The sequence below is a fragment of the Schistocerca piceifrons genome, chromosome 2, assembly GCF_021461385.2.
Source record: "Schistocerca piceifrons isolate TAMUIC-IGC-003096 chromosome 2, iqSchPice1.1, whole genome shotgun sequence".
Lineage (NCBI taxonomy): Eukaryota > Metazoa > Arthropoda > Insecta > Orthoptera > Acrididae > Schistocerca > Schistocerca piceifrons.
The window spans coordinates 557,142,509-557,164,056 of NC_060139.1; the positions used below are offsets into that span (position 1 = coordinate 557,142,509).

The 21,548-nt window shown below is 44.4% G+C and overlaps 1 protein-coding gene across 2 annotated transcripts in view; it reads right to left on the reverse strand.

Annotated features, from left to right (window-relative positions):
* LOC124777213 overlaps window positions 1-21,548 on the reverse strand; it is a 482,077-nt gene that overhangs the window by 313,412 nt on the left and 147,117 nt on the right. The window contains exon 1 of one of the 2 annotated variants that reach the window (XM_047252528.1): window positions 6,462-6,600. The exons of the other annotated variant lie outside the window; for it this stretch is intronic. The gene's annotated coding sequence lies outside the window, so the exon portion shown is untranslated. Of the gene's footprint in view, window positions 1-6,461; window positions 6,601-21,548 lie in introns of those variants that run through there. 2 annotated transcript variants of the gene reach the window in all.

Sequence of the window (21,548 nt, forward strand, 5' to 3'; positions counted from 1 at the left end):
TTTATGTTTCAAATCGAGATATTTCTAACTAAATGTAACAAGTTTGCAGGTTTCTTTGCATGCTATTGTAATTCAATGGTTAAGTAAACAAATGATAATCAAACCTACTTGAATTTGTTTATTTTTGTCCCTTTTGTAAGGGTTTAAAGTTAGTTTCCGCATCTTGCCCTGCCTTCCCCTAATTAATCAGTGTATCTGTTTGATATCAAAATTTTCCTCATGCCGCCATCGTCGCACTACTGACATGTATGTTAGAATGTTCCGCAGAAATTATTGGCATTTCAGTCACATTGGTTCACTACGTGTCCTGTTGCCTAGTAGACATAGGGTCTGCCATGTACCTTGATAACTTGTTCCATGCATGATGGCATCGATGTGTATAAGGCGTGAATGGCATCCCGTGTTGTAGCCATCCATGCTGCATTTCTCTATTCCAAAGTTCATCTTCTGTGGTTGGTACTGGGCACAGCGCTGCACCTATTGTTTCACCACATCCCATACACCTACGATTGGCGACAAGTCTGGTGATCTGACGCGCCAGAGCGAAAGGCTGGCATCCTGTGACACCCAGAAGGCATGTGCTCGTGCAAGAACAAGTGGTCGTGCGTGTCTTGCTGAAAAATTGCATCTGGGGTGTTGCGTAGAAAGGGTATGGCTACAGAGTGCAGGATGTCATTCACATAGGTCACACTCGTGATAGTTCCCTGAAAGCTCACCAACTATGGTTTGTGGTTGTTTCCAACAGCATCCCACACTGTAAGGCTAACAGCCGTGTACCGCAAGTCTCTAGAGGAACGGAAGGTTCCATATGATTGGAAAAGAGCACAGGTAGTCCCAGTCTTCAAGAAGGGTCGTCGAGCAGATGCGCAAAACTATAGACCTATATCTCTGACGTCGATCTGTTGTAGAATTTTAGAACATGTTTTTTGCTCGAGTATCATGTCGTTTTTGGAAACCTAGAATCTACTCTGTAGTAATCAACATGGATTCTGGAAACAGCGATCGTGTGAGACCCAACTCGCTTTATTTGTTCATGAGACCCAGAAAATATTAGATACAGGCTCCCAGGTAGATGCTATTTTCCTCGACTTCCGGAAGGCGTTCGATACAGTTACGCACTGTCGCCTGATAAACAAAGTAAGAGCCTACGGAATATCAGACCAGCTGTGTGGCTGGATTGAAGAGTTTTTAGCAAACAGAAAACAGCACGTTGTTATCAATGGAGAGACGTCTACAGACGTTAAAGTAACCTCTGGCGTGCCACAGGGGAGTGTTATGGGACCATTGCTTTTCACAATATGTGTAAATGACCTACTAGATAGTGTCGGAAGTTCCATGCGTCTTTTCGCGGATGATACTGTAGTATACGGAGAAATTGCAGCATTAGAAAGTTGTAGCGAAATGCAGGAAGATCTGCAGCGGATAGGCACTTGGTGCTGGGAGTGGCAACTGAACCTTAACATAGACAAATGTAATGTATTGCGAATACATAGAAAGAAGGATCCTTTATTGTATGATTATATGATTGCGGAACAAACACTGGTAGCAGTTACTTCTGTAAAATATCTGGGAGTATGCGTGCGGAACGATATGAAGTAGAATGATCATATAAAATTAATTGTTGGTAAGGCGGTTACCAGGTTGAGATTCATTGGGAGAGTCCTTAGAAAATGTAGTCCATCAACAACGGAGGTGGCTTACAAAACACTCGTTCGACCTATATTTGAGTATTGCTTATCAGTGTGGGATCCGTACCAGATCGGGTTGACGGAGGAGATAGAGAAGATCCAAAGAAGAGCGGCGGGTTTTCGTCACAGGGTTATTTGGTAACCGTGATAGCTTTACGGAGATGTTTAGCTAACTCAAGTGGCAGACTCTGCAAGAGAGGCGCTCTGCATCGCGGTGTAGCTTGCTCGCCAGGTTTCGAGAGGGTGCGTTTCTGGATAAGGTATCGAATATATTGCTTCCCCCTACTTATACCTCCCGAGGAGTTCACTAATGTAAAATTAGAGAGATTCGAGCGCGCACGGAGGCTTTCAAACTGTCATTCTTCCCGCGAACCATACGCGACTGGAACAGAAAAGGGAGGTAATGACAGTGGCACGTAAAGCGCCCTCCGCCACACACCGCTGGGTGGCTTGCGGAGTATAAATGTAGATGTTGATGTAGATTTGACGCTGTATGTCTTGTGCGAATGCAAGCACTGTGATGCTGCTTCCCCTGTCTGCGGAGAACCAAAATGCAGCCACCATTTCGAAACAAAAATAGCCTGGATTCCTTAGAAAACACTATCTGATGCCATTCCTGTCCCCAGTGACATCGTCCCATACACCACTGCCATCTAGCACGTTTCTGCACACTCGTTAAAGGTAGGCAAACCATGTCGTAATAAACAGCGATGGATTGTCTCCCCTGATAGTGTACCATGTGTTACATTGTTCCACTGCTGCATCAGAGCTGAGGAGATCGCAAACATGTCCTGCAATGTCATTCGGACGAGGTGTCGGTCCTCTCGGGGAGGAGGGGGTGGTCTGCGTGATGCGCCCTGACCCATCTGGTTGTGTTCCACGGCCTTCCGTGAACCATTCTGCACACATTCGTTGCGCTACCGAAACACTTCGTCCCACACAAGTAGCAATTTGCCGGATAGATGCATCACATTCTCTCGTGCCAGTAACGCGGCCTCTTTCAAACTCACTTATTAGACGGTACGGTTCGCGCATACGCCTGCGAGGCATCTTGCACGACTGCTCAAGTCACACTGATCCACTACCTTCGGTTTATAGCGACAACGAGAGCCGCAGCCATATTTTAACGGTAGGTGGTGTTGCGTCGCGGTATCTATGTTGACCTTGCACCCGCGGACCGACATGGTTCAAACGCTATTGATTTGTCCAGAAAATACTAATGTACATGTCCTACGAATATCAACATCCTATCTCTAGTCGTTCAAGGTTTTCTGTTTTTCATGAAGATGAGTGTAAATCACCTTGTTTGCTACTTTGTACTGATATCCTAACACTCATTGGGTTTGAAAATGCGTTTCAGAAAGGAAGTTCAATATCAACGGGAAACAGCTGTAATTTCACTTACAGATTGGAGACCAGCAACGCGTCAATCTGCGCTGTAGAAAGTACTGCAGGTATGGGAGGGATCACACAATGACGGGAACTGATTAATACTGTCGAGTTGCATTATCCCGAATTCAGCTTATTTCTAGCAAGCTGCCTACAAATATTTTGTATTTGACTAGTTTATTACTGTCGTGTCAGTAAAATAGGTATCATATTAGCAGATAACTAAAATATTTTGAGACAATGTTGAAATTGATAATCCTGCAATAATAAATATTTACACTTTGCTGCCCTCTGTTGTCATCGTATTAATTGCACAGTTCCGTTTCTAAAATCGCTTTCGGTTGTTAAGATTCCCTAGACTACACTTAAGGTGTCTTCCTTCCCCTAAAATGAGTAACCTTTGGATTACAGGATCAGTTCGTATGAAAGTTCGCATTTCAAATACGTGGAAAATGTGCGTTCACTGTCGTTCTCACCTGATTGTCTATGACAACAGTAACAGAGTGGTACTTGATCTGAGGCCAAGTGATTCTAATCTCAATTGGATAATAAAGTAATTGACCAATAGAGGAAATAAAGTCGAGAAGCAATATCCCTGATCACCACATCATGGCCGCGCGGGGTAGCCGCGCGGTCTAAGGCTTCTTGTCACGGTCCGTGCGGCTCCCCACGTCGGACGTTCGAGTCCTCTCTCGGGCATGGTTGTGTGTGTCGTCCTTAGCGTAAGTCAGTTTAAGTTAAATTAAATAGTATGTAAGCTTAGGGACCGATAACCTAAGCAGTTTGGTCCCATAAGATCTTACCATAAATTTCCAAATTTTTTGCACATCAAGATCCAATTAAGGACCAGACGTTGTGAGAACTACTCCCGTTGAATGTTCATGACACACTTCAAAAAATTGCAAACATCAATCCAGCGCTGAGTCTGCTTAAATGTGTTAATGCTATGGTGAAAGCCCTAGAAGTACCCAGCCCGAATCTTTATCTTGGAGTAAATTTGCGATCGCGAGAATTACTACATAGTATAAAAATAACTGCCTCGATCGCGTAGATTTACTAATCCTTATTATGACGCGCCCCGCCTCTGTAGCTGAATGGTCAGTTGTAGATGACTGCCATGCGGAGGACCCGGGCTCAATTCCTGGTACTGTCAAGTGCACTCACTCAGCCTCGTAATGTCACTTGAGGTGCTACTTGGATTCCGTGGTCTGGAAAAAGGGCAAAACGGCTGGGAGAGGGGTGTGCTGGGCACATGCCCCCCCCTATAACGCATCCGCATGACGTCGCAAGGCAGAGGGTGACACGGCGGCCGGTCGGCTTCCCTTGTGCCTTCAAGGCCTGGAGAGGAGCTCGTTATTATGATGCATATCGACGTCAGTTATAATCAGATATATAAGATAAAATGTTATGTAAGGAGGATTTTACATAAGCCAAAGAAACTGGTTAACAAGGAACTTGGTGATTTTTATAACATACTGAGGTCTAAGACAGCTCACCTAGGCTGCCAACTTCTGTAACACCCCAATACTGAGCACCAACGATAACCAAAAACTTTTACGCCGGTGAGCTGATTATTAAGGGAAGGATATTCACAATGAAGTAAGCAGCTAACTTGGTTTAGTGTAAAATACTGTATCAATAACGTTGAATGTAGATACTACAGAGCTTTTTTATACACTTACAAAACATTCAAAATTTTGAACATCGAATGTTAACATACTCCATGAAAATGTAAAATCCTATTTACCTATTTCTTTTGCTTTATTTTCGCCTTGAATGAATACTGTTACTGACTCATGCTAGCCAAGGATATTCCTCTTCTCATCTTTCTAGATGAACACACAGCCTTGCACTCTCTTGGGGGATAGTACTTTGATAATATTCCCACGCTCGGGTTCCCGGGTTCGATTCCCGGCGGGGTCAGGGATTTTCTATGCCTCTTGATGACTGGGTGTTGTGTGATGTCCTTAGGTTAGTTAGGTTTAAGTAGTTCTAAGTTCTAGGGGAGTGATGACCATAGATGTTAAGTCCCATAGTGCTCAGATCCATTTGATAATATTTCTATTTGTACGATGTCCACAATGGACGATTCACGTCTATTGTCTACGCTAATTTCTGTTTATTCCGAGTTGCAGTTGGCATCAGCTAGTTGAAATAAGACATCCTTCATTGTTGTGTCAATTTTTCAAACTTTAGAGTTTTGTTTGGTAAAAAATAGGCTGTATTATTTCAGATACTTTGACGTCTTAAGCTACACTATAAATAATGCGAAAACGAACTTAAACGCATTGGCTAATAATAAATAAAAAATGTTCAAATGTGTGTGAAATCTTATGGGACTCAACTGCCAAGGTCATCAGTCCCTAACCTTACACACTACTTAACCTAAATTATCCTAATGACAAACACACATACCCATGCCCGAGGGAGGACTCGAACCCCCGCCGGGACCAGCCGCACAGTCCATGACTGCAGCGCCCTCGACCGCTCGGCTAACCCCGCGCGGCAATAATAAATAAGTAATGTGATGTACCGTACCGTGATTCGGACAAAGCCGATACACGACAAACTCTTACTTCAATGTACTGATCGGCGACATTCTTGTTATTTCAACAGAAGCTTTACAACGATGAGGCAAATTAGGGGAAAAATATTAAACATGTGATTTTAGCATCCCATACGAGGTCTTCATGCGATAATTTTTTAACCTTCACATACGGGAGCTCCTTTACCATGCTGGATGGTTGGCACACTACAACTGACAGATACGGCCGAAAAGTTGCCGCAAGGGCGCTACCGTGAGGTGTCTATTGGCGCACTAACAGAACAGTACACAACTGTACTCACACAATAAAACAGAAAAAAGACATGATTCATTTCAAAATTAGTTAAGATTACTAAATGTCTGTGATTTAGACTGTTCTGTTTATGAGCACGAGAATTATACAGACCGGCAAGTGGGCAGCAGATGAAAGCGCATGACAATGTCTCAGTTTATATTGCGAAGTAGGAGACGAAATTCTGTTGTTCTCAGCGATACCGTGGCATGAGGACAGTTACTCGTAGACGCTTTTGGTGGTGAGCCTTTCATCGGCCGGGAGCAAGAGAGAAGTAGACTGGGTAAAACGCCTTCTGGTTGTTTCATTCCATACACATTCATGGCACAAACACCGCACTATAGCGCACAGTAGTCATCATCATGACATCCTAAACACTATCGGCTGGACAAAGGTACTGGGCGACAGGTCACCCACACTAGGATCTTGCCGTAAGTAAGTATTATGTGGAGTATGTCACACCGATACTACACTCAACCGATGAGTACGTGAACTCAGCTGCGCGCTACACGACATAACCTATGGAGAACAATATCGAGGTAAATACCGTTTTAGAGATTTAAATCCTTCGCTGAGAGCAGCTGCGGCGTCCTTTGCAGCGGATATCACGGACGAAACGGCAGCTGAGCGGCGCGTGTAAGTGAGGCGCTACAACAGGTGCGTCGCTGGCGAGGCCCCGAGCTGCACTGGCTGGCTGAACTGGCGCGCCGCCAGCGCGCGGACCACGGGCCGCGCAGAGCACAGGCCGGACGCTCGCTTTCCCGCCCCGCCGATAGCAGCAGCAACAGCAGTACGCCGGCGCGGCCGACCTTGGCTGCCTCTTCCAGACGAGTTTGCGTGCGGCCAGTCTCATCCGCAACATGACCGCGAGGCGTGCTACAGGTATTCTGCAAACCCCCCACCGAGGTCTAGACGGAGACTGCGTTTTACTGACCACTATTTACATACCAAAACGGACTACCGACATCTGCTTTTAAGGTACACTGCCTGACAGAAGAGTGAAGCAAGCAGAAGGGGAAGAGAGAACGAAACGAAACTTCACAGCCTGAGAGAGTTGTTGTTGTTGTGGTCTTCAGTCCAGAGACTGGTTTGATGCTACCCTATCCTGTGCAAGCCTCTTCATCTCCCAGTACCTACTGCAACCTACATCCTTCTGAATCTGTTTAGTGTATTCATCTCTTGGTCTCCCTCTACGATTTATCCTCCACGCTGCCCTCCAATACTAAATTGGTGATCCCTTGATGCCTCTGCAGAACATGTCCTACCAACCGATCCCTTCTTCTAGTCAAGTTGTGCCACAAACTTCTCTTCTCCCCAATCCTATTCAGTACCTGCTCATTAGTTATATGATCTACCCATCTAATCTTCAGCATTCTTCTGTAGCACCACATTTCGAAAGCTTCTATCTCTTCTTGTCCAAACTAGTTATCGCCCATGTTTCACTTCCATACATGGCTACGATCCATACAAATGCTTTCAGAAACGACTTTCTGACACTTGCATCTATACTCGATGTTAACAAATTTCTCTTCTTCAGAAACACTTTCCTTGCCATTGCCAGTCTACAATTGATATCCTCTCTACTTCGACCATCATCAGTTATTTTGCTCCCCAAATAGCAAAACTCCTTTACTACTTTAAGTGTCTCATTTCCTAATCTAATTCCCTCAGCATCACCCGACTTAATTAGACTACATTCCATTATCCTCATTTTGCTTTTGTTGATGTTCATCTTATATCCTCCTTTCAAGACACTGTCCATTCCATTCAACAACTCTTCCAAGTCCTTTGCTGTCTCTGACAGAATTACAATGTCATCAGCGAACCTCAACGTTTTTATTTCTTCTCCATAGACTTCAATACCTACTCCGAATTTTTCTTTTGATTTCTTTACTTCTTGCTCAATATACAGATTGAATAACATCGGGAATAGGCTGCAACCCTGTCTCACTCCCTTCCCAACCACTGCTTCCCTTTCATGCCCGTCGACTCTTATAACTACCATCTGGTTTCTGTACAAATTGTAAATAGCCTTTCGCTCCCTGTATTTTACCCCTGCCGCCTTTAGAATTTGAAAGAGAGTATTCCAGTCAACATTGTCAAAAGCTTTCTCTAAGTATGTGATGTTGTTGCACTGATTACAAAATTAAGTGAAATTTACAAAGAACTTTGCAGTATGGGCCTATTTACCTTTGTGGCGTTGCACCCCCTCTGACCTCCATACATCCATTGATTCGATTGGTAAGGGTACCGTTGTATCCTCTCGTGCGGCAACCTGACCAACAACTGTTGTAACTCATCCTTGATAACGTATACTGGCGATGGGACGGATTTAACGCCCGAAGGAAGGAAGACTGGATTTAACGTCTAGTCGACATCGAGGTCATTATAGACGGTGCACAAGCTTGGATTGTATCGAGGATGGGGAAGGAAATCGGCCATGCCCTTGCAAAGAAACTATCCCGGCATTTGCCTGGCGTGATTTAGGGAAGTCACGAAAAACCTAAATCTGGATGGCTGGACACAGATTTGAACAGTCGTCCTTCCGAATGCGAGTCCATTGTGCTAACCACTGGATCACCTCGCTCTCTAATGTCCGAGTTAGTACTACTCATGTTTTATCGTGAATAGATCTGAAGTCTTGCTGGCCACGGGAGTTCCTCAACATCACGCCAACAGTTCATAGAGACATGTGCCACCTGTGAACGAGCACTGTTCAAAAATGGTTCAAATGGCTCTGAGCACTACGGGACTTAACAGCTGTGGTTATCAGTCCCCTAGAACTTAGAACTACTTAAACCTAACCAACCTAAGGACATCACACACATCCATGCCCGAGGCAGGATTCGAACCTGCGACCGTAGCAGACGAGCACTGTACTTTTGACAAATGATCCAGCAGTACAGTAGCCTGACAGGTAACATCTAAGGACGCAGGATGTTCGTTACGTACCATTGTGTCATCAGAGTACCTTCAATCAGTATTAGCCACGACCTTAAATCATATCCGATAGCTCCCTACACGACGCCACGATTAACACCTCTCTGTCTCTCCAAAACATTGGAAGAATGAGACATATTCCCAGGTCGCCGCCATACTTGCTGACGGTGCTTATCCGAGGTAGTGCAGGACTGCGATTCGTCGCTGAACACAATGTGACGTAACTAATCAGCAGTTGGTGAAACTTCCTGGCAGATTAAAACTGTGTGCCCGACCGAGACTCGAACTCGGGACCTTTGCCTTTCGCGGGCAAGTGCTTTACCAACTGAGCTACCGAAGCACGACTCACGCCCGGTACTCACAGCTTTACTTCTGCCAATATCTCGTCTCCTACCTTCCAAGCTTGGAAGGTAGGAGACGAGATACTGGCAGAAGTAAAGCTGTGAGTATTGGGCGTGAGTCGTGCTTCGGTAGCTCAGTTGGTAAAGCACTTGCCCGCGAAAGGCAAAGGTCCCGAGTTCGAGTCTCGGTCGGGCACACAGTTTTAATCTGCCAGGAAGTTTCATATCAGCACACACTCCGCTGCAGAGTGAAAATCTCATTCCAGCAGTAGGTGCTTCCTGGTCGTGGTTCAAATGGTTCAAATGGCTCTGAGCACTATGGGACTTAACTTCTGAGGTCATCAGTCCCCTAGAATTTAGAACTACTTAAACCTAACTAACCTAAGGACATCACACACACCCATACCAGAGGCAGGATTCGAACCTGCGACCGCAGCCGTCGCGCGATTCCAGACTGTAGCGCCTAGAACCGCTCGGCCACCCCGGCCGGCCCTGGTCGTGGCACCACTACGAGGGGCGTTCAATAATTACCGCAGCACAATTTTTTCTCGGTCAGTTTCGGTTGAAAAAATGCGGAATTTGTTGTGGGACGTCGGGGAATATCCTCGCTTCAGGCCTTATACGCTGAAGAGCCTAAGAAACTGGTTCACCTGCCTAATATCGTGTAGGGCCCCCGCGAGCACGCAGAAGTGCCGCAACACGTCATATCATGGACTCGACTAGTGGCTGTAGTAGCGCTGGAGGGAATTGAGACCATGAATCCTGCAGGCGTGTCCATAAATGCGTAAGAGTACAAGGGGTGGAGGTCTCTTCTGAGCAATACGTTGCAAGGCATCCCAGATTGCTCAATAATGTTCATGCCTTGGGAGTTTGGTGACCAGCGGAAGTGTTTAAATTCAGAAGAGTGTTCCTGGAGCCACTCTGTAGCAATTCTGCACGTGTGGGGTGCCGCATTGTCATGCTGCAATAGCCCAAGTCCATTGGATTGCACATTGGACATGAATAGATGCACATGATCAGACAGGATGCTTAAGTGTACGTGTCACCTGTCAGAGTCGTATCTAGATATATCAGGGGTCACATATCACTCCAACAGCACATGCCCCACACCATTACAGAGCCTCCATCAGCTTCAACAGTCCCCTGTTGACTTGCAGGGTCGATGGATTCATGAGGTTGTCTCCAGACCCGTACACGTCCATCCGCTCGATACGATTTGAAACGAGACTCTTATTACCAGGCAACATGTTTCCAGTCATAAACAGTCCAATGTCGGTGTTGACGGGTCCAGATGAGGCGTAAAGCTTTGTGTTGTACAGTCATCAAGGGTACACGAGTGGCCCTTCGTCTTCGAAAGCCCATATCGATGATATTACGGTATATTGATAATTTTTACTTATGGACCGTCTGACAGCAACTGAATAAAACACAATTTTAGTGCCCTACGCGTTTCGCCTTTATTTTCTGCAAGGCATCATCAGTGACAGGTTGCGTGGACAATTACGCTCCTGTTGCATTTTTGGTGTTGTTCTTCTTCTTATGAATGCCAATTTGCGGTTTTTTCCCACATACCACAGCACTATAAACTGAACGCTTGTTTCAATGCAATGTTTTGGTTTCTGTTCTGTTTCTGTTCTGAAACCAAAACATTGCATTGAAACAAGCGTTCAGTTCATAGTGCTGTGGTATGTGGGAAAAAAACCGAAAACTGGCATTCATAAGAAGAAGAATATCACCAAAAATGCAACAGGAGCGTAATATGTAAGAAATTGTCCACGCAACCTGCCGCTGATGATGCCTTGCAGAAAATAAAGGCGAAACGCGTATGGCACTAAAATTGTGTTTTATTCAGTTGCTGTCAGACGGTCGATAAGTAAAAATTATCAATATACCGTAATATTACACGCAACTGAGGAAGACAGGACCAAAAAAGTTGAAGATATCGATGATGTTTCATTGAATGGTTCGCACCCTGTCACTTGTTGACTGCCCAGCATTTAAAACTGCAGGAACTTGCGGAAAGGTTGTACTTCTGTCTTGCTGAACGATTCTCTTGAATCGTCGTTTCTCCCGTTCTTACAAGATCTTTTTCCGGATGCAGCAATGTTGGAGATCTGATGTTTTGCCGGATTGCTGATATTCAAGGTACAGTCGTGAAATCGTCGTACGGGACAATCCTCTATTCATCACTACGTCGGAAATGCTATCTCCCATCGCTCGTACGCCGACTACAACACCTCGTTCAAACTCACTCAAATCTTGATGACCTGCCATTGTAGCAGCAGTAACCGATCTAACAGCTGCGCCAGACACTTGTTGTCTTATATAGGCGTTGCGACCGCAGCGCCGTATTCTGCCTGTTTACATATCTCTACATTTGAATGCGCAAGCCTATACCAGTTTCTTTGGCGCTTCAGTGAAGTTTCATGAAGTTCTGATAGGTAGCGCCGCTGTATGTAGTCTTCAGAATGCTGTCTGTAACGGAGGTGCGTTCCAAGCAGAGGGCAGCCATTGAGATTCTTTTGAGGGAAAACCAGAGCGTCACAGATATTCATAGACGCTTGCCAAATGTTTACAGAGACCTGAAAATGAAAAAAGCACGGTGAATCGTTGGGCCAGGCCTCTGTCATCATCGCAACAAGGTCGGGCAAACCCGTCCGATCTCCCGCGAGCTGGCCGGACACACACAGCTGTGACTCCTGCAATAGTGGAACGTGCGGACACTCTCATTCGCTGCAAAACTGGACGTCTCTGTTGCCAGTGCTGACACACTCGTCCACCAGCTGGGTTACTCAAAGCTATGTTCCTACTGGGCTCCACACTGCATAATAGAAGTCCAGAAAGAGCAACGAAGGACCATCTAAACGAAATTGTTTGCGTGTTACGTGGCTGGTCGTGACAATTTTTTTTGGAATGTCGTCACAGGCGATAATACTTGGTTCCATCACTTTGAACTGGAAACAAAACGACTATCCAAAGAGTGGCGTATCTTTATTCCGAAAAAGATTTTCAAGCCGCATCCTCAGGTGGTAATGTCGTGGCGACGGTCTCCTGGGGCTTTGAAAGGGTTATTCTGTTTGATGTTCTCCCTCAAGGTGTAACGGTCAACTTGGTAGTCCATTGTGTTATTCTCCGGAAAATGAAGGAACAAAAATGCAACAAACTCCTCATTCTCCACAACAATACAATGCCTCACACAAGCCTGCACACACAAGATGAGCTCAGGAAACTTCATTGGACTGTTCTTCCTCATCCACCATGCAGCCCAGACCTCCTAGATGGGGAGGTTACTGATGCAGTAAGACGTTGGCTCTAACGTTGAGCAGTAGAGTGCTACCACGCGGAGATACAAGCCGTCCCAGTCATGTGGCGAAGGCCGTCGCATTGAACGGAGATTGTGTTGAAAAATAGTGGGAAATAATGTGGTGTACTGGAACCCTGAAAAAAACCAACCTCCTTTAGGAAACAAATGTTTTGCACTACTTATTGAAACGCCTTTCGCACATTAGATGGAAAAGCAATTCATCTTTCTCCTAGAAGTTTTGAAAGTCCTCAGCCTTATAATGATTGCACATGCCCATCTATTACGTATCATGATCGTAAACAATAATAAATTTGTCTTACAATAACACACGGCCAAATAGAAAGGAACTAACATGAAGACTGATCACATATGACTAGAGAACAATCTGTTCCTTTTAACTGGATCATGTGTAGACCAATGTGTTACTGCTTATGAGCGTGATACATAATACACTACTGGCCATTAAAATTGCTACACCAAGAAAAAATTCAGATGATAAACGGGTATTCATTGGACAAATATATTATACTAGAACTGACATGTGATTACATTTTCACGCAATTTGGGTGCATAGATCCTGAGAAATCAGTACCAAGAACAACCACCTCTGGCCGTAATAACGGCCTTGACACGCCTGGGCATTGAGTCAAACAGAGCTTGGAGGGCGTGTACAGGTACAGCTGCCCATGCAGCTTCAACACGATACCACAGTTCATCAAGAGTAGTGACTGGCATATTGTGACGCGTGAGTTGCTCGGCCATCATTGACCAGACGTTTTCAGCTGGTGAGAGATCTGGAGAATGTGCTGGCCAGGGCAGCAGTCGAACATTTTCTGCATCCAGAAAGGCCCGTACACGACCTGCAACATGCGGTCGTGCATTATCCTGCTGAAATGTAGGGTTTCGCAGGCATCGAATGAAGGGTAGAACCACGGGTCGTAGCACATCTGAAATGTAACGCCCACTGTTCAAAGTGCCATCAATGCGAACAAGAGGTGACCGAGACGTGTAACCAATGGCACCCATGCCATCACGCCGGGTGATACGCCAGTATGCCGATGACGAGTTCACGCTTTCAATGTGCGTTCACCGCGATGTCGCCAAACACGGATGCGACCATCATAATGCTGTAAACGGAACCTGGATTCATCCGAAAAAATAACGTTTTGCCATTCGTGCACCGAGGTTCGTCGTTGAGTACACCATTGCAGGCGCTCCTGTCTGTGATGCAGCGTCAAGGGTAACCGCAGTCATGGTCCCCCAGCTGATAGTCCATGCTGCTGCAAACGTCGTCGAACTGCTCGTGCAGATGGTTGTTGTCTTGCAAACGTCCCCATCTGTTGACTCAGGGATCGAGACGTGGCTACACGATCCGTTACAACCACGCGTATAAGATGCCTGTCATCTCGACTGCTAGTGATACGTGGCCGTTGGGATCCGTATTACTCTCCTGAACCCACCGATTCCATATTCTGCTAACAGTCATTGGATTTCGACCAACACGAACAGCAATGTCGCGATACAATAAACCGCAATCGCGATAGGCTACAATCCGACCTTTATCAATGTCGGAAACGTGATGGTACGCATTTCTCCTCCTTACACGAGGCATCACAACAACGTTTCACCAGGCAACGCCGGTCAACTGCTGTTTGTGTATGAGAAATCGGTTGGAAACTCTCCTCATGTCAGCACGTTGTAGGTGTCGCCACCGGTGCCAACTTTGTGTGAATGCTCTGAAAAGCTAATTATTTGCATATCACAGCATCTTCTTCCTGTCGGTTAAATTTCGCGTCTGTAGCACGTCATCTTCGCGGTGTAGCAATTTTAATGGCCAGTAGTGTAGATGGACACGTGCAGTCATTGTAACGGTGAGGGCTTTCGAAACATCTAAGAAAAAGATGAATTTATTTTGCATCTAATGCATTTGACTTTTCTTCCAGTGATGGTGGTCTGAGTGACCGAAATCGGTAGACAATAGAGGTTTATTTAAACAGCTGATGCTTAAAATGCAGTTCCTTAAATATCTGACGGCTATTGAAAATCTATTGGACGTAGGCTTGAGTGTCTTGCTGGCCAAGGGAGTTTCTCAGCATGACACAAACAGTTCATAGAGAGGTGGCATATATGGAACGAGTACAGTCCAGTTGAGAAATGGCCCTACGAACTGTCTCGTGAGAGGTAACACCTGAGGGCGCAGGATGTTCGTAACGCAACGTTGTACCATCAGAGTTCCCTCAATCACTACCAGTCATAACCGATAGCCCCCTACACCATGACGCTAGTAATAACACTTCTGCGCCTCTCCAAAACATTGGAAGAATGTCCGAAATACTTGCTAACGATTATCATCCGAGGTAGCGTAGAACTATGATTCTTCACTGAACACGGCGTTACTAGTCAGCAGGCCACGTTTCCTGGTCACGGCACCACTGCAAACCCAGCCATCTGTGCTGAAGTGTTAACGGCTGCCTGCGCATGGGACGGTAATTCCCTAGCTCGGCTCCCGCTAGTCTCCGGTTAGTTGTGGAGGATGACATCAAGTATTGCATACAGTCGACTATTTTTTCTCGGATGACAGGCCCAGATGCTGAAGGGATTACGGTGTGTTTGGACCGCAATTCTCCCTTGTGGTGGTTACACGTGGTCGATCGCAACATCAACGAGGAGTTTGGCTGCCCTTACTTTTCAATGCAGTCTAACATCGAGATACTACGAGCGTGGTTTGAAAAGTTTTCGGAACGGAATAGAAAAAAAGTACTTACATCACTGAAACTTTTTTTTATTTCCCAGTGTAGTCTTCTCGCAGATTACTGCACTTGTTCCAACGATGTTCCAGTTCCTTGATCACATCTCGAAAATGAGTTTCCTCTAGACCTGCAAAATAGCTGCAACTCCGGCTATCAATTCTTCGTTTGAGGTGAATCTTCGTACACTAAGAAAAATTTTCAGTTTGTAATGTTATGTGAGCCTCACTGCCCCCTTTTTTTTAAATTTGTGTCTGATTTTATTCTGAGAAGCTCAGTAATGTATGTAAATACCGTAAATGTTCATTTGATTCAAAAAGTACTTGAAGTGAAGTGAAGCGCAGCTGGACAGCAACAAACTCTTTAGCGCGCAATATCCGCAACGATAATAGTTGTGAATCTTTGAGTATGAACTCCAAAAAAAATGACGATTTATTAAAAAAAAAGAGAACGGTTAATCTGTATCTTGTGGAAAGAGGACGTGTTGCTAGGCCGTCGCTCAGAACGTATTGTTACATTTAATGAAAATTGATATTTTAGTGATAAAACCGAGTAAATATGTGTAAGAGGTGCCAAACATTTATGTACACAAACTTTCTGGAAGTGAAGAATAGAAATATCTTGTTTTTGGAAAATGATGTAAACTTCATTGTCGTTGCCATCTATCAATCGACAGAATTGTAAGTGTACAAAGTTCACCAAAATACAGGAAAAGAAATGCATTCTCTGTAGTTTTCATTCAATAAGTAACAACCTCTCAATTTCGTAATTGGATTATGTTCTTGTACAATAGTATGGTGCTGAACGCCACTGACCAATTTTGATGTAGCAGGACGTGTAGTTTGAAGGAAGTTTGAGTTCTAAGCGATCTCCTTTTCTCACGAAAAGCAGATTTCTGTTTGATATTATTTACTTAGAACTAGGGTCCCTTTGGTATGAAAAGCTACGAAAACTTGGGCTCAAAGCTATCCGCAATAAGGCCAAGTAACTAACAGAGTCATATTTTAAACCTTAAAGAACAATAACTTATTATATTCATTTATATTCATGTTATTAAAAAAAGTCATTTTATATATGTGTTTGGAGAGAGAGAGATTGATTTTTGATTGAGATTTTTACTTGGTCGTAACTGTTACCTGAATTTTGGTTGCTGCCTCCTTGAATGATCAGCTTCTGCACCATCTGGAGACGTACTACAATTTGGAGGAAGTTATTGTTCTTTAATGTTCTTTAGTGTTCACTCACCATCTGATGCTTTTCACGCCCGTTGTGTACCCTGCCAGAACTCGTAACATAGCCGGCCGCTGTGGCCGAGCGGTTCTAGACGCTTTAGTCCGGAACAGCGCACCTGCTACGGTCGCAGGTTCGAATCCTGCCAAGAGCATGGATGTGTGTGATGTCCTTAGGTAGGTTAGGTTTAAGTAGTTCTAATGATCTCAGATGTTAAGTCCAATAGTGCTTAGAGCCAATTGAACCATTCTTTTGAACTCGTAACAACAATAATGCACTCTAATGGATGTTCTGTCATAGGGAACTGCAACTCTAGTCATTTACATACAGAGGCGGACGAAAGTATTCAGACACTGGGAGTAATCAGAAAAGTAAAGTTTAAATGTGTTTTTAACCTCAAAACATATATTTTATTCTTTACAGATGAGCAGTATATATGTCAATCTGAACATATACAGAACAACAAGTACCAAAACGCACCTTATGTAAGGAAAAAAATGGAAATCGAAATATACAATGGGCAAAAGTACTCAGACACTCAGCAGTCAGTAATTGGTAACGCGCCCCTTTTTCTGTATTAAAGCCCTCAGTTCTAGTCGCATGAAGTAAACAACCTTTCCCGTTACATCCGAACCGACATTCACCAATTCCTCTTGTATCAGTGCATGCAAATGTGTCCAACTGCTCACATGTCTTTTGAGTAGTCTCGTTTTCAGTTCATTCCAGATGTTTTCGATGGGATTGAGGTCCGGAGACTGCGGTGGGGCGATGAGCCAATGACGCGTGTTGCATAGGATCCACAGTTGACAATTTTCGCCGTGTGCTTAGGATCACTGCCTTATTGGAAATAAATGTCGTTCCAAGATCCAACTTCGCAGCACTTTTCGTCAGATCTTGTTTGAGTATATCGAGATAGACAGATTTTTCCATGGTGCCTTCAATAAAGACAAGCTAACCACCACCTCTGGAAGGCATGAATTCCCACATCACACTGCCACCTCCATGTTTGACGGTTGCTGGAATTTTTTTGGGCTCCCACTCTGTGTTTTCTTGGCGCCATACTAAACTGCGGCCATCCACGTGGCCCAAAATAAATTTGCATTCATCACTCCTCAGAATCTTGTCCCAAAAGGTCACATCCTTGCCGACAAATTCTTCAGCAAAAACCATCCCCTTTTTTGCGTTACGCTTACTGACGAACGGTTTGCGCTTTGGCACTCTCGCATTGTACCCAGCACTGATCAGATATCTGCGCACTGTTCTGACACTAACTTCGGTACCAAAGCCTTCTGCCAGTTCTGCCGCTATAGCAGGGGTCGTTGTCCACGGGTCGTTTTTCACCATTCGAATTATCGTCCTCTTGTCTCTGTTCGTGAGTTTCTGAGGACGCACCTGTCGTGGACGATTGACGAGAGTTTTTTCTTCTTTCCATTTCTGGACGACACTAAATATACGAGGGTTGTCCAGAAAGTAAGTTCTGATCGGTCGAAAAATGGAAACCACAGTGAAAATCAGGAACATTTTATTTGCAAGAGTTAGCTTCACTTCTTTGCATAGTCACCGGTTCGACTTAGACATTTTTCGGAACATTATACCTCATTTCCAACACCATCGTTATAGAAGGCAGCCTCCTGTGCTTTCTGATAATTCTCTACACTGGTCTATAGCGTGTAGCCTCTGCCCAAGTGTTGTCTTCATATCCAGTATTTCATGTGAACGGAGATGATACTCATGACGAGCCAGTTAGGGCTGTGTTGTGGGTGATCGAACATTTCCCATCGAAAAGGCTGCAGGAGAGTCTTCACTGCCCCTGCAGAGCGTGGCTGAGAATTGCCATGAAGAAGTGCGTGGCAGTTGTGTTAGGTGGGCTGCATTCATTAAGGCGAAGCCTCTCAACCGGCGCTCCTACTTGGCGGGAGACATCGTTGTTCTAGGCACCTTTACCCTCTCACGGTGCGCTCACAACTGAAAAGAGCGTCTTGATGCGATCGTCGGTCATACTAGAGACACTACCCAACACATCTGTGCAAAGCTTCATCGGGTTTTCACTTTGGTGTCCATTTTGCGACTGATCGGAACTTACTATCTGGACAACCCCCGTAGTTTTTCGGCTTCGGTTGATGACCTTGCATGGCGTTACGTTGGTCTTTTTTGGCAAGACCTGTGTTTTCCTGCAGTTCGAGACAGCTTCCTTGCGTACACTGAATGCTTGCTGCGCCGAGTTGTGCTTTCAGACTGCTGTTACCTTGTCTAGCGGGACGGTGTCTGATTACTTCTGTCGCTCGTGAAACACACGCCTGTGATGGTAACACAGACTAATCGTTCCAGGTGGAAGGTACGGTGACCTTCGCATAGTTGACGTCTTTCGAAATATTCCCTGTATTATGGCACATACGCAGATATACATTCCGTGTTTGCATCAGTCGCAATTGACCGTGGGACACGCATGTCACCTGTTTCTGAATACTTTTGTCCGCCTCTGTACGTACTGTGTACGTGTACAAAGTTACACTGACATTCTACTACGTCTTCTGTGTGCTTCCCCTGTTTTTTGCCATTCGCTGTATATCACGGTACCAATTCGACAGCCGGCCGCGGTGGTCTCGCGGTTCTAGGCGCGCAGTCCGGAACCGCGCGACTGCTACGGTCGCAGGTTCGAATCCTGCCTCGGGCATGGATGTGTGTGATGTGCTTAGGTTAGTTAGGTTTAAGTAGTTCTAAGTTCCGGGGGACTGATGACCACAGCAGTTGAGTCCCATAGTGCTCAGAGCCATTTGAACAATTTTTTTGAACCAATTCGACAGAAAAGGTCAGCTTTCGCCGCAAGTGTCTGGGGCTCGAAATTGCGAAGTGAATATGTCGCAATCAAACTGCGTCGCATCCAAAGAGAAATATTGCCTTATTTCGCCCATGGGTGCTAGTGCAGCAGTTCCATGTTAAACAGGAAGCGAAGCGCTATTTGTCCAGCAACACTGTCTAAACGTGTTCCATTTGTTTGCCACTTTGACGGTCGTTGTGGCCGAGCGGTTCTAGGCGCTTCAGTCTGGACTTACAAATGCAACAGGCGGAATGGGAGAAAAACCAAAAATGGATAGAAATTTACGTTTCACGCATTAGTTATTCACCGTCATTTCTTAGTTTTTGATATAACTTTTGCATAATATTTTCCTAGAAAACTAACTAATTCGATGTTAATGCTTGTCTTGGTTTGAGTTTCCAATAGTTACTTCCTTAATTAGCAGTGGATAACTGCGGCTCGTAGAGAGAATTTTCGACCTACAGAAAATCATTTACGAGTACTGTGGTTTGCTCATTTTGAAAAGAGATACTACCTAGAAAATTATGTGAATATACGTCGACTTAAGGACGGTACTATACCCATGGGCAGAAATGATCTCATTAGTAAGTACAATGGTTTACTTGTATGTTTTTCGGGTTGCTAAGGAAAGAAAACCACGGAAGTCTAGAAACGAAGTTGGTGTTGTTCAAATCGAGCGTGAGAATGATGTGGCTGTTTCTTGTTGTATCTGAGATCAGAATTATTCATTACCATCAAATATAAGCAAGTAAAAGAAAAAAAAATGGGTAAAATTGAGAAAGGAAAGATTGAGAAAACTGTATGATATAAAAAGAAACTGAAGTCTATAATAAATAAGTACAGTCGAAGACGTGTCAGTTAGGTAAGGTGAAACAACCGAAATTTGAAAACTTAGTGAAAGATCAAATAATCTCACTCTGTGGTACTTACTCAGTTTCATGCAACAAACTTGTATAGAGAACTTATTGCATTTTCACTTCAACTTGTCATAAAAGAGTCAAACATTCTTGAACAGATACCTCAAACTTCCCGTCTTTTGATGTACATATAATAAAGGAAACTAGAAATCTACGTTCATTTGAGAACAAATTTCAGACAGACCAGACTGATTAGTAGGAGTTGTGAAGCAAATATGTTTGTGTTTTGTTCTTCGATTTGCTTTCGTTGTTTCTCATCCCCTCCAAATCACTAGGCCAGTGTTAATATCCATCCCAGCGAACGGTGGCGGTTAGGAGCTTCAATTTTTGGAACAGTTGCCTCACTTCTCCACTACAGCGTAATGGGGTCTGCATTGCTCAGACTGATGGACATTTTTAGCACAATGCCCGTCGAGTTACTCCTGGTCTTTGAAAGACTGCTGAGGGAGAACGCAGCCAGCTGCAAATACTCTTAAGAGACGTTATTGTGCCACCATGGTCGGTTTCGCGCAATTATACACATCTTCAGATGGTTACTGTTCACTAGAGTAAATCTAAGGACACATAACGTGTTCCCATTATACATCTTTAATTACGTGCACATTATCATATTTCCCTATATTACAGAAGTCATCCAAACAGTACAGCGGTCCTAAAGTGGCATTAAATAGTGCAGTACAGGAGCAGAGGACATGCCAGTAGCAATTCTGAAACTGTATTAAAAGAAATGTAGCCCTCTCAAGGTGGGAATTATGGTCCGAAACCAATCATGCCAATAAACTTAACCTTCTTAAGAATACAGTGGAACCTCGCATAGCGAGCGTAATTCGTTTCAGAATCTTGATCGTAGTCGAAACACTCGTTAAGCGAAACAATTTATCCCATATAAATTAATGTAAAATATGATAATGTGTTCCATGCAAAAGAAGTACTAAAAGTTTTATCTTATTCAAGCCCAGAAAATTAAAGATACAGTATTATGTACTTTATTAGTCACGATACATAACTAATTCTTTTTTACCATGAAGCTATCTATAAACATTAATTTATCCTGACACAACACTTGGTGAAAATGTGACACAGCATTATCGCCAAACACGCTTGTAGCGAGCGTAGTCACTGCTTTATTGCAGTGATGATTTTCAGTGTACGATACAACCAATTCCCATGCTTTCAGAATTTCTCTTATTCCGCCAGAAGATTGCTGCTTTGCTGTTATCGCCTCCTCCTCCTCCTCCTCCTCCTCTGAACCTCTGAACTCCTCTCTATAACTTCCTGCTGTAAAACACACTGCAACCCCATAAGCTCTTTGGTGATAATTTCTTGGCTGTGATCTT